At 31.9% G+C, this 13,481-nt stretch overlaps 1 protein-coding gene across 1 annotated transcript in view; it reads left to right on the forward strand.

Moving 5' to 3' along the window:
- The window catches only part of LOC129216140 (ankyrin repeat domain-containing protein SOWAHB-like), a 257,028-nt gene that overhangs the window by 26,198 nt on the left and 217,349 nt on the right, over positions 1-13,481 (forward strand). The window lies entirely within an intron of this gene.

Genomic DNA, 13,481 nt, shown 5'->3' on the forward strand with positions numbered 1-13,481 from the left:
AGTTTCAATTAAAAAATTTTCATTTTAACTTATTAAATATCTACTTATAATTATTGTCATTACTATAGATGGTGAGATAAATCGCATTTTCTGTGCGCTTTTGTGCACCATGCTTTAATTTTTTCCTGATCACTTACATTTCCTCTAGTGAAAGTTAATTCCGAGTGTAATTTTGAATGCATTTGTCCTTTGAACAATTTACTCCAACCATCAGATATTTGTTTTTTAATTATTTGTTCATCTGTACTAAATGTTGACAGAAACTTATCTGGTTAGCAATAGCATTACAAATTGTAATTTGTTTCACCAGTATTGGTTTGTTGTCCTGTCTCGCTGCTGGGATCTGTACTCGGCAAAATAATATTTATAAATTATATACGCGCCTTGAAGATTTGCGTAGAAGTAAAGCATAATCAATTGAAACATATTGTTAGATATTTATGCAATGATAATTGTAAAGAATTTTAAAGAAAACCAATAAGAGAAACTAACAAGTTCGAAATTAGTCTTGTTTATTGTAAATTTCAAACCAAAGGGCTGCTAACACAAACCTCTCCTGCTCAAGAGATAATGATGTTAATATCGAAAAAGTATCGTCTCTCGGAAAGAAATTACAAAACGTAATTTTACGTAATTTAACTACGTTAAAAACGTAGATTTGAGGATCTAAAATCGGGGTTTCACTGGTTTTTTCCCTTGAGTGTTTAAAGTTTTGTTTTGTGTAAAAGTATGAGAAACGTCTTTCCTTTTTTTTTTTTTTTTGCTTTTGTCTTTTTTGAGTTTAAAAAAAAAGTCAAACACTTACTTTTGATCTACTTTTTATAAAAATAGTAGCAACAATAACATCTAGTTAAAGTTTGCATCGGTTTTCAGTTTGACTTTTTAAATTAGAGTGTTTCTTGGATAGATTCGAACTATGACAATTTTTAAAACCGAAACTGCATTTAAGAGGTCTGTAAATTAAGTAATGAGACTGGCAACGTTGCGTTTAACCTGGCAACACTGGAAGCACGGGGCTTGGTGGGGCGGCAGAGGAACATATTATCCACCTTCAGTACGAGTTTGACATCGCTCGAGTCATTTGGTTGTGCGTAGCGATTGTTTTTTTGAAACAGTTTTTTCTATTGTGTTCTAAAAATGAATGACATCAATTTCGAGCAACGGTGTGCTATCAGGTTTTGCTTCAGACTTGGGCACAGTGCAACGGAAACTCTCCTTAAACTTCAACAGGCCTACGGAGATAGTGTTTTGTCAAGAGCCCAGGTTTTTCGGTGGTTTAAGGCATTTTCAGTAGGAAGAGAGTCGATTGAGGATGCACCACCAAGCGGAAGGCCTTCAACTTCAGGACCCCATGAAAATATCGACAGAATCCGGGATCTTGTGCTTTTAGATCGTCGGTTGACAGTCAGAATGATCGGGGAAGAGTTAAATTTGACTCACACCACCGTTCATCAAATTTTAACCAATGAATTGGGGATGAGAAAAATCTGCACAAAAATGGTTCCAAAAAACCTTTCTCAAGACCAGACACTGTTAGAACTACAGGAGCCGTTGAAAGGTCCTTTGGCACCCTGGGGTGAAAGCAAGGTGCATCCGGGTGAAAACGGAGGCTTGGAGATGTCCTTGCGGTTCTTTTGGCTCCGTTAAAAAAGGGTGCCCAACTGTCACGTGATCTGTCACATGATATTTATGATTTTTAATGGCGGCGTTCATGAAATGATAAAAGTCATCAGTTTCATGCATTTTGTATTATTACGTTTATTTTTCAAATTTATTCTTCGTGATTACAGTAGTACAGGGTTCGTACGCCCTTGAAAAACCTTGAAAAGTGCTTGAAAAAAAAAAGCTCATTTTCAAGTGCTTGAAAACCTTGGAAAAGTTTTAAAACCTTGAAAAAGTTTCTTAGTGCTAAAATTCTCTCAAAAATCAACGAATTGTGCTTAGAAGTTTTAAAAAAGTATTTCACCAATGCAATTTTCTGAGCTTTGTGTTCAGTATGCAACATCGCGAAAAATTGCTTCCGTGTTTGGGATTTCAATCCTTTTGCATCTTGTAAATATTTTGATGTTTTTTACAACCGAAAGATATTTTGACATATGGTACCTTAGATTAGTTTATTTTTTGTTTGATTTCATTAATTAACAAAGAAATTAATTTGGAAACCATGACAACATTGAACTTACTCGGGTTTCGCGGAAAATTGCTCTTGTGTTTGAAATTTCAATCTTTTTGCATCCTGCAAATATTTAAATATTTTGGCTAATCAAATGTTAGTTTTGCATATGCTACCTTAGATTAGTATATTTTTTGTTTAATTTTAATAAAAAAACAAATAAATTTATTTCATGGGAAACATGCCACGTCGAACGAACTCTGACTTTGCGAAAAAATTGCTTCTCGTGTTTGAAATTTCAATCTTTTTGCATCTTGCAAATATTTAAATATATTCACTAATCAGATGTTATTTTCATATTTGCTACCGTAGATTAGCATATTTTATGCTTAATTTCAGTAAAATATAAGTTTATTTTATGGGAAACATGACAACATTAAACTTAATTCGCGAAAATTTGCTTCCCTTGTTTGAGATTTCAATCCGTTTGCATTTTGTAAATATTTTTATATTTTTGGCAATTAGTAGTTATTTTGACACTGCTACATCAGATTAGCTTATTTTATTTTTTATTTTAATAACTAAAGAGTTAAAGAATTTATTACCTTGGTCTTGTTTAATTATTTGCTTATTTATTTTTGCAATTTTGAATGATTATCTTTACCTAATTTTTGGTCATAACAGATTTTTTAAAAAAAAATTTAAATTTCAGCAGTTGAGCACCTAACAAATTAACTTAAAGTTTGTATTTTAAACATAAAGTTGATTTATATAATTTTATTAATAAGTACATCATTTTTTTATATCTGCTAAAATAAATAAGGTGTATAACAGGGGTGGTTGTGTTATGATTATTCACTTGAAATCCAGTAGTGTTCATTTTTATGCTTTTATCTCCAATTTTCTCCTTTTCCTCAAATGTTCAAAATTACTACTTTATTAAGGTTGTGGGTACTTGGAGCTTACTGAAAGAGGCTTTAATCAGCAAAGGGGTAGATAGCTTAAGGAGGGTCATTCATCTTCATTTGGATCTAATAAATTGACCAGTACCAGCCTAGCTAGGCCCAGTGCCTGTTGCTGGTTATCAACAGGCACTGGACATGGTATTTCTATGCAGAATATTTTGACTTAATAAACTATTTTATGAATTGTATGCATAGCAAAAGCTATTGTTGTACATATGTATATTCAAGTAAAAGGGATCTTAGTTTTAAAAATTATTCCCCCCCCCCCCCAGCCCCATTTTGCTCTTTGAAACTTTCAGGTAAATTTTTATGAACTCACAAATCACAATTACACCTGAATATTATTGCCTTTCTAAATTTAAATTCTAATTTCAACAATAACCCATTTTTTCTCAAAATAAAACTACTTTTGTCATAATATATGTTAGAGACGTATCGAGTAGCACTTTGGCCGAGTACCGAGTACTCGGCCTTTCACTACTCGGCCGAGTACCGAGTTACCGAGTACTCGGCCTTTCACTACTCGGTCGAGTTACCAAATACTAATTATGTTTTAAGAAGAAACACCGACACACATGTGACGAATTTTGAACTTACTGGAATAGTAGTACAGACCTCCTTGTCTATATAATAGTTTTTAAAACTAAATTCCTGCTGAAATTTAACTACGCATTATATAAACAATTTTGTTAGTGTCAAAAATTTTACAAAAAAAAAATATTTTTTAAATTAAAAATAAATAAAAGGTATGATTAATGAAGTTGGAATTAAAACACCAATCAATTAATAGTTCTAGTCCGCCAAACATAAATAATTTTTAAAAGCAGATAAAACAAATGTGCAGGAACACTGCAGACACGTGTTTCTGCCCCCCCCCCCCCCCGTTACAAGGAACGTCTTTTTCAGTGCATAACATGTGAAAAATGTAAAGACATTCGACGAAAAAATCCGACTTTTGTCGGATGCCTTTAAATCTACGAGCTCCCATTTTGTGCATTGAAAAAGGAATTCCTTGTAACGCCAAAACACATATCTGCAGTGTTCCTGCACTGTACTTTTAAGGTTGTTTTATTTTTTAAGCAAAGGTATTTTTACATTTTTTATAACTAATTTTTGTTTGTAGCAAAAATCCATTTTTAATATAAAAATTCCATATTTTCTATACTTATCTTTTTTGCATAATTTTTAATAAATAAGTTTTAACTTTGGGGACATTAAAATAAAGATTTATTCCATTGAAGCATTACAAACTTCATTATTCTCAAAATTTAAATTTGACTTATAAATTTTAATTGTAAATGATTTCAGAATATAACGCTTGCTCCTTTTTTTATAAATTTTAGTATCTGCCTTAGACAATATACAATTTTTTGCAACTACTCGGTATTGGCCGAGTATCTGATCAGAATTTGGCCGAGTACCGAGTACTCGGCAAATTGACCGAGTAGCCCGAGTACCGAGTAGTTACTGAGTACTCGGTACGTCTCTAATATATGTCAACTTCTTGTGAATCTTTTCAATTTCGAAATATGGCTCTATAAATCTGAACTTGCACATTTATTGTCTATTGCAAGTTAATCAATGAAAGCTGAATAGGCTCAAGTTTGCATTCAGATTATTTATCTCTGCTTAAGCTGCTTTTGTATATTTTGAGGTGTAGAGACTGTACTGTGGACTTTCATAAACTTTTCTTACTTCCTATTTTTTAAATTTACTCGAGGACAGTTGAAATGCCTTATTGGCTGAACAGCTAATAAATACATACGAATAATTGATTTGCATACTTATAAATGATTTGCAAACCTAATATTTTTAGAACTTAATAGTGCAAACTAAAATAACTTTCTGGGTAGTGTTTTGTCCTAACCGCCCTTATATTGTAATAAACCACTGTATAGATATTGGAAATAAATGTTGAAACCGGGGGGGGGGGGGGGGAGTGACTTCAAAAACTCCTCTCTATTTTAGTTTCTTCCCATAAAAGTTAAAAGCACTTATGAAAGGTTTTTTTTTAAAGTATTAATTTGCTGATTCTAGAAAATATACAAATCTCTGACTGCTGCAACCTTTGAAAAACCTCAAAATTAAACCTCTTGGTATCTGCTTCTCTTTATGACCAAACTTTTCAAACATTTTCAGAAAAACTTTCAACGCAGTAGATTTTTCACCAAAGTGTCTCTCATTGTAGAAAAAGCAATTTTGTTTTCCTATACTTTTTTGTATTATTGCCTTATTTCTATGTGTTTGTAGTAAATGAAATCTGCATACAATATTTTTAGTACAAATTTATGATATTGCCTTGAAAACAAAATTTTTTACCTTGAAAAGTACTTGAAAAGTGCTTGAATTTTTTTCTGCCTAAAGGGTATGAACCCTGTAGTAGATGCCTTCTTCTGACGACTCGATTTTACTAAAAGGAGCTTGTAACCCTGTAACCGCTGTTCCATGCTTGTTTACAAGTTAATTAAGTGAAACTGGACCGTTACTACTTCGCTGCTAAGTTTTTTTTGTTCTTATATTTATTTCACGTATGATTATTTTGTTTCGGTCGCTATTCTTTTGAGAGATGAGAAAATTATATAGTTTCGCTCACAATTCTGTAAATATCTTTGACTTTTTTTTCGTTTTAATGAATCTACATCGCGTGTGCTGATACATATGTGCTGAATTTAAGGTGAAACATTTTTTGACTTTGAGATATTTACCCGCGTGATTTCATGCTGTCAATTGTTTCGAAAGCTGAATTGCATGTATTTTAATTTCGTTTCAAACTATTTGGGTCGTTGCACAGTCAGAGATGTTTTAAGAAAATTTTCTGCCTTGCGAACGATCCTATTGGTTTGAAGCGCTGATTCTCCTTGAACGAATGAAGTTGAAATTTCTGAAGATTTGTTTACTTCTCGTCAAAAAAGTTTTAAGACTAAACTTTAAGGCTTGTGTAGTAAATTAAATCTTGACTAACATGCTTCATTATAAATAATGATGTGAAACACCTCTTAGCTGCTGCATAGGTTTTAAATTCAAATTTGGTAGGTTGTGGCAATTAGAAAAACATGCTTTGCTCTAGCAACGAAGCAATTGATTTTTTTTGTATTCCCATTGACCAAAATTATGGAAGGATCCTGATTGAGGAAGCAGTCTTGAATTTACAGTCAAACCCTGACTTAAGGCCCACCCTTTAAAGCACCAATCCTATTATGCCACCATAATTGTGTTGCTTGTTATGACGCAGACCAATACCATGCTCCAAAAAAATGCTTTTTCAAAAAATTTTCTGATGTTTACAGTAAGTTGACAATTATTTAATTACAAATACTGATTATTGTCTTCTGTATCTATAGTGTAATAAGCACTCCCATTCAAGTTATTCAAAAGTAGAGTACTCCAAAATGTTTCCAGGCAAAAACGCTTTGTGGAGAGCTCGTTTGCAATAAACTTGTGGTCTACTCTCTACCGAAAAACACTATCAGTGGTTGAATAGGAAAGTGGGGCTTTGTTAACATGTGCCTGCATTTTTTACACCAGGGCTTAAATTTTACACAACCTTTACAACCCTTTTAGCTAAATGGGTTTATGAGATGAAATTACACCAGAAACTAGTCAATAGCTGGAGATACGGGGTTTAGTTGAAGGTGAAAAACAGTAATGTTGAAATGAGAGATTCAGAATAACATCAACAAAGAGATTGTTTTGCAAAATCTTCCACAGTAAATAAATACATTGATGCCAAATAATCAGTTTCAGCTTTTGAAAATATGGCTCTCGAGGAAATTATTAAGTTAGCGATTCCGATTCATCTGAAGGAGAACTTGAGAATGTAGAAGGGAATTTTAAGTCAGAAACTAAAACGAACGTCACATTTAGAAACTAACAAAATTCTTAAAGGAATATGCGACTGATAGAAAAATGTTGAACAGCCTTCTTGCATTAGAAAAGAACAGAGCTATCTTTTTTGAGCAAAAGAAAAGTCAAACTGAAACTAAAAAATATTAATATTTTGGACCAGAAAACAGGTAGTTTAGATAAGGGGCATTCCAAGGTATTTTTGACATTATGTAGAGTCCGTAACGTGACCTTTTTTTGCCATAACTTTTTAATTTACCATTTGATTTGCAAATTATTTTATTTTGAGCTAGTGTATTGGTAGGAAAAGATCAAAATAAAATTATATGCTAATCAAACAGTAAATTAAAAAATTATGGCAAAAAAGGTCATGTTACGGACTCTACATAAATGTCAAAAATACCGTGGAATGCCCCATAAACTAATTAATGTTGGAGCCTGAAATCTATTAATTTTTTAAACTTAAAGAGGTAAAATCGTGCTTTAATTTTATCACATTTCTTAACATTATTTGTAATCTTACACTTTATATTCCGATATATTGCCAAAATCGATATAACGTCACCAAAAGATGGGATTTGACAGTGAAGTTATATCGGAGTTTTACTGTAAGTCTATCAAACAGTCATATTAACATGATGACAGACTGCAGGGTTTTGTCGAAGCAGAAAGTGGCTCAATCACATAGGCATGATCTTACAGCATTGTATCCCAAGATGTCACGAAATAGTGCTCAAAGAACTCCATAACTTGAAGGTGAAAATTCTGGTTTTTAAAAGCAAAAGCATTAGGCTCGTAGCTGAAACATTAGGAGTACAGTAGAATACCTTTATAACGCCGACCTGTATAACGCAATTGTCTATAAACCGCACTACTTTTCAAAAGTAAACAATAGGTTTTGAAGAAAAAAAATCTCTCTGGTTTGTCTTGCAAACATAAATATTGTTAGGTAAATTCAATTTTGAAACTGTTTTTCATCTTTTCATCTTAATTCAAAGCTTTTAAATAAAAATTAGTATTCACAGAAAAAAGAAAATACCAGATGGCTCTTGAAAATGCAGCTGTTATGTTAACCATGGAGCTAGCAGAAGTGCGGAATAATTCACTTTCTTTTGATTGTGAAACATATTTATTTGTGAATGACTAATGGTTTATAATTAGTGCTTTAGGACTTGTTGCAGATAGAACTCATTCTGAAATGCTAATATTATAGATATATTCTGAATATTAGTTTCAAAATTTGAATATATAACCTATATAATGCCAAAATCTGTATAACACAAAAGCTCTGGTCCCAAGGTGTGCGTTATAACGGTCTTCTACTGTATTATTTATTAATTGTGAGTACTAATAATACAATATATTCATTAGGTTTTTAGTTGTTGCTTTGTAGGAATTGAACATTTTTGTATTCTGTCACTTTTTTCTTACCTGGGTGCAATATGCTGTCAGATAATAGTACCAGGCTTGATGGTGCACTGATTTGGTGCAAGTAAAAAACACCATAACAAGATTAAAAAATAACTTTATAAAGTGCACAAGAAAGATGTTGGGGAAAAAAAACATCGTCTAGCATGCATCATATACAGGGCCCTTGCTAGGGATTTCAAATTGTTAGCCAACAAATTAGTCAAATTTTAATTGTATTAGCCAAAGACCTAAATTTAGTTAATTTTAATTGTGAATTAAAAAAATTTCCAGAAAATTTCAATTGGAAAACAAAGGAGTATTTTATAAAATAGACAATGCAAGTGCTAATATTTTAAATATGCAGTATACACTAATATTTTACTAAGCACTTAATAACAATGCATACGACACGGAAATCCCAATTTGTTGTTTTTTTTCTTGCAGATTTTCTAATTATAATTTTGAGGGTCGAGGGAAAAATATTTTTTCTATTTTTTATGAAAATTTCCGAAAATTTTCCGTTTGCCAAGAATTATAGCAAATCAGCTTCTTTTGTTGAATTTACAATTTTATCACTTTTGGCGCAGTGCAGGGTTCGTACGGGTCATGGAAATCCTGGAAAGTCATGGAAAAAAAATAACAGAATTTCAGACCTGGAAAAGTCATGGAAAATTGAAATTCTCATTGAAAGTCATGGAAATTTATTTCAAGTCATGAAAAAAATTACCTGGACAAAGGGAAAGGAACAGTAGCTAAAGGAACATTAGAAATCTTGAGTGATTTAACAGTATAGAAAATAAAAGCTATTAAAAGTGGAAAATTGAACGATCCAAAAATCAAATCTGAATTTTGAAATCTCATTGCATCCACTTCTGTCGCAGCCGCTTGCCATTTTTTGCGGTGTGATTTTACTGCTTGGACATCATTTATTTTGAAATTTTGAATTTTCTGTTATTTTCAACACTTCTTATGTTTCATATTCTGTAGTAGCAAAATTTCACGTTTTTAGTTTTGCCACGCCCACTCAAAAAAGAGCAATTCAATTGCATGCGAGTTCGATTCCATCACTCGTAAGGACTTTATTATTAAATTTATCAGAGTTTATCTTAGTTTGTTGAATGTTTTAGAAAATAAAGATCTTAAATCAGGCGATAGAATACAGAAAAAGAGGAAATCTAATGCTCTAAGACAGTAATGCCCAACATACGGCACGCAAAACTAATCCATGCGACTCACTTCAATGTCGGGAATTAAACGTGTTCTGGAATTTCTGAACCTATTAATTTATATGCATTTGAAATTATGCAAATTTGTAAACAAAACAAATATACTTTTGAATCAGAAGATTGATTAATTACTGAATGGTTTTTTCAAAAAGGATCTGGTTTAGAAACATAAAGAACAAAACTATGTGGCTTTACTTCAAAGAACCAAAATACTGTCAAGTTAAGTGGAGGATTAAAGGCACTGTTGACACTAAAAGGTAACTTTTGAAGCAAATTTATTGAAACTTAGTGATGACTCATTCAACCTTTGTCCCATTCAATATCATTCTGCCTGTTTTTATAAAATATCAGACTTTTAAGCATCATCATATTCGCTTCACTGCATTTTTACTTTACTTAAATTTATATGATGAAGACAAATAAGAATAGTTTAGTTTTTTAATTGTGCACTTATATTTTTTCCATTACGAGTAAGTGCTTCTATGAGGCTGTGGCATTCATATAGACGTTTTGCTAATGTTCATTTCCAAATATTACCAAGTTTGAGATTATATAGTGCTATTCTCTTCGTGTAACGAGGTCATGAAAATTTTCATTGAAGTCATGAAACAGTCTTGGAAAAGTCATGGAATTTTTTCATTTAAATAGAGTATGAACCCTGGCAGTGGCGAATCTTTTGCGTGGGCCCTGACATTTGTAAGTAAGTTTTCATTTATTCTATAATTCTCCATACATTATTTTCTTAAAAATTACTGCAATGATGTACAACAACTTTGTTATATTCAGTTGGACTAAGCAATGTAGAAATTTCTACATTGTGATACATCGCCAACCTTACATGGCAGTGTCACAATACATCACAATGTAAGTTTTTTTTTTTTGAAGATACAGTGAAATCTTGTCACAACAAATACCAATACAACTAAATATCGGTTTCAACAAAGGAAATTTTCTGTATATTTCATTTCCATTACTTTGCTCTAATTCAATTGCAGCGAAAATTCCGTTACAGTGAGCAAAATTTATGGTCCCTTAAAGTTCGTTGTAACGAGATTTCACTGTAAACTGCTTGTTTAAATTTTACAAAATATGTTCCAGATGGAAAAATATAAGTTATCCCAGATACTACAAACAGATTCTAACGCTAGCAGGAAGTTGCCAAAAAAAAAAAAAAAAAAAGAAACTGTTTAAAGGATAAGATAGCTTCAGGTGTTTTGGTATTACAATGAATCTATTTTCCTAATGCAAAAAGATGTGAGCAGTCTTTTAGCATTTAAAAAGGGGTTCATCAAAACACCAAAATATGTACATGCAATCTTAGTAGCTATTTCACACTTTAAGCGTCTTTTTGTTTTCTTTTGTTGTTGTTGAATGATTATAAGATATGTATAAACTTTGATCATCAATATTTTTTCTGTCAAGAGCTTAAAAAACTGCATTTCCTGCAAGTTTTGGGAAAAGTGAAGATCTTCGTTTGCTTATGATACTTCCATGAGAGATAACAAAACTTAAATTTTTGGTTGGGAAATTTTTTTAATTTGCTGAATTGTACTGCATAAGCTATGTGTATGAATTCATCTTATGAGAAGAGACATTAAACATCATTATTTTTTTTAAAGGTAAGTTCAAAAAGTAATCGTTAAGTTTTATGAATCATCTGAAAAAAATTGTGGAATAAGGGCATTTTTGTAGGTCACAGTAACCTCCCATCTGCGTGCCCCTGCTTCTACAGAATTTTGAAACAATTAAGATATTGAAACGGTAACGATTGTGGAATGGTGTCTGAATATTGGTGGTAGGATTTGTAGCCAGTGCTATATTGATGAATTGGTTTAGAGAAAAATTCTAATCTGATGTAAAGATGTAGGATGTACAACAGTTTTTTGCGATGCATTGCCCAACCCTAATATCCAGTAATATTCTATTGATAATAATTGAGATGCACAAAGTAAAAAAATATTCAGTTGAATACATGGTTAATTTTTTTAATCTGAAAAATTTAATTTTTATTTTATGCCAATTTGAAATATTTTGCAGTGAGATACCCAAGGCTAAGGCCCCCAGAACAAAATGTAATGTACCAAACAGCCTGATCATCACATCCTGAGACTGCAGTTTGGATCTTTTTAGAACTCCTCGGTCAGAATTGGTGAATAACTGAGCAGATGGCAGATATCATCTCAATTGAAGCTGAGAGTGCCTACAAACTGGTAGATAAAGTGAATTCACCAGCGAGTGTTCGCAGCATGGTATGGTTCGACTCGTGAGTTGAAGACAAAGTATGGGTATTTAGCAGTAAGTTACCACCTTTAAGCCAGGGCTAAGTCAGAACTGAATTGAGATGACATCCAAAACCAGCTCTGTTATTCACTATTCCTGACTGAGGAGTTCTAGTAAGAACGAAACTACAGTCTCAGTATGTGATGACCGGGCTGTCGGGGTATATTGCATTCAATTGGAAGTAGTTTATCTAATTTGTGTCTTATGTGAAATTTAAATGCACTTCCATCAAAAATCCTAAATTTATTTTCCTTAAAAGCATAGTTATTAATTTAAAATAAATAAAAAATAAAATAAATTATTCCAAAAATAACTTAATGTAGTACAACTAATCTTGGCTATGTTTATCAGTAGAGACGTACCAAGTATTCGGTAACTACTGGGTACTCGGCTTGTTCGGACAATTTGCCGAGTACTCGGTACTCGGGCAAATTTTGATCAGGTACTTGGCCAATACCGAGTAGTTGTAAAAAATTGAATAATGTTCAAAGCAGATGTTACAATTAATAAAAAAAAATGCAAGCATATAAATAATATACTGCAATCATTTACAATTCAAATTCAAATTCTGAGAATAATGAAGTTTGTTATGCCTCAATGGAGTAAATCTTATATTTTAATGCCCCAAAGTTAAAGAAACTTAAATATTAAAAATGGGGCAAAAAGGCAAGTACAGAAAATATGAAATTTTTATATTAAATGGATTTTTGCCACTAACAAAATTATAAGAAGCATAAAAATATACCCTTTCTTAAAAAATAAAACAATGTTAAAAGCACAAATGTGCAGGAACTCTGTATGCACGTGTTTTGGCATTACAAGGAATGCTTTTTATAATGCACAAAATGTGAGCTTATGGATTTAAAGACATCTGACAAAAGTCAGATTTTTTTATGTTCATTTGCTCACATTTTATGCACTAAAAAAGATGTTCCTTGTAATGCAGAAGAATGTGTCTGCAGTGCTCCTGCACATTTGTACTTTTAACATTGTTTCATTTGCTTAAAAAAATTATTTACATTTATATGACTAGAAGTATAGATTGATATAATTTGTTTTAATTCACACTTGATAATCCTACCTTTTATGTATTTGTTTATTTTTACTTTAAAAAATAACTTATTTGTAAAATTATTGACACAAATAAAATCTTTTAAATAATACATAATTAAATTTCCTCTGGAAGTTTGTTTTAAAAACTATTTTTTTAATATGGAGGTCTATACTACTATTCCAATGAGTTCACAATTTGTCAGGTGTGTGTCCGTGGTTCTTCTTAAAACATAATTGGAACTCGGTACTCGGCTGAGTAGCGAAAGGCCGAGTACTCGGCTACTCGGCCAAAGTGCTACTCGGTACGTCTCTATTGATCAGAAATTCTGCATAAACTGATTAGTTTCTTTTCTGGGGATATAGGGTTTCATAACTGACAATCATGATAACTGGTTATGTTGCAAGGTATAATAACTATGTTTATGTTTTACAGCCTGTACATTGTAAATTTTCATCTTTTCACAAGGTTACTTTGGGACTGAGAAATTTTCAAAGTTAAAGGGCTGTAAGTTTTCAGCCTTATTTTGGCTTTGGTTGACAAAAACTAAACTTTACAAAGTGTTTAAATAGTATTAGTTACACTATCTTTTT

This window comes from Uloborus diversus, chromosome 2 (assembly GCF_026930045.1).
Source record: "Uloborus diversus isolate 005 chromosome 2, Udiv.v.3.1, whole genome shotgun sequence".
Classification (NCBI taxonomy): Eukaryota; Metazoa; Arthropoda; class Arachnida; order Araneae; family Uloboridae; genus Uloborus; species Uloborus diversus.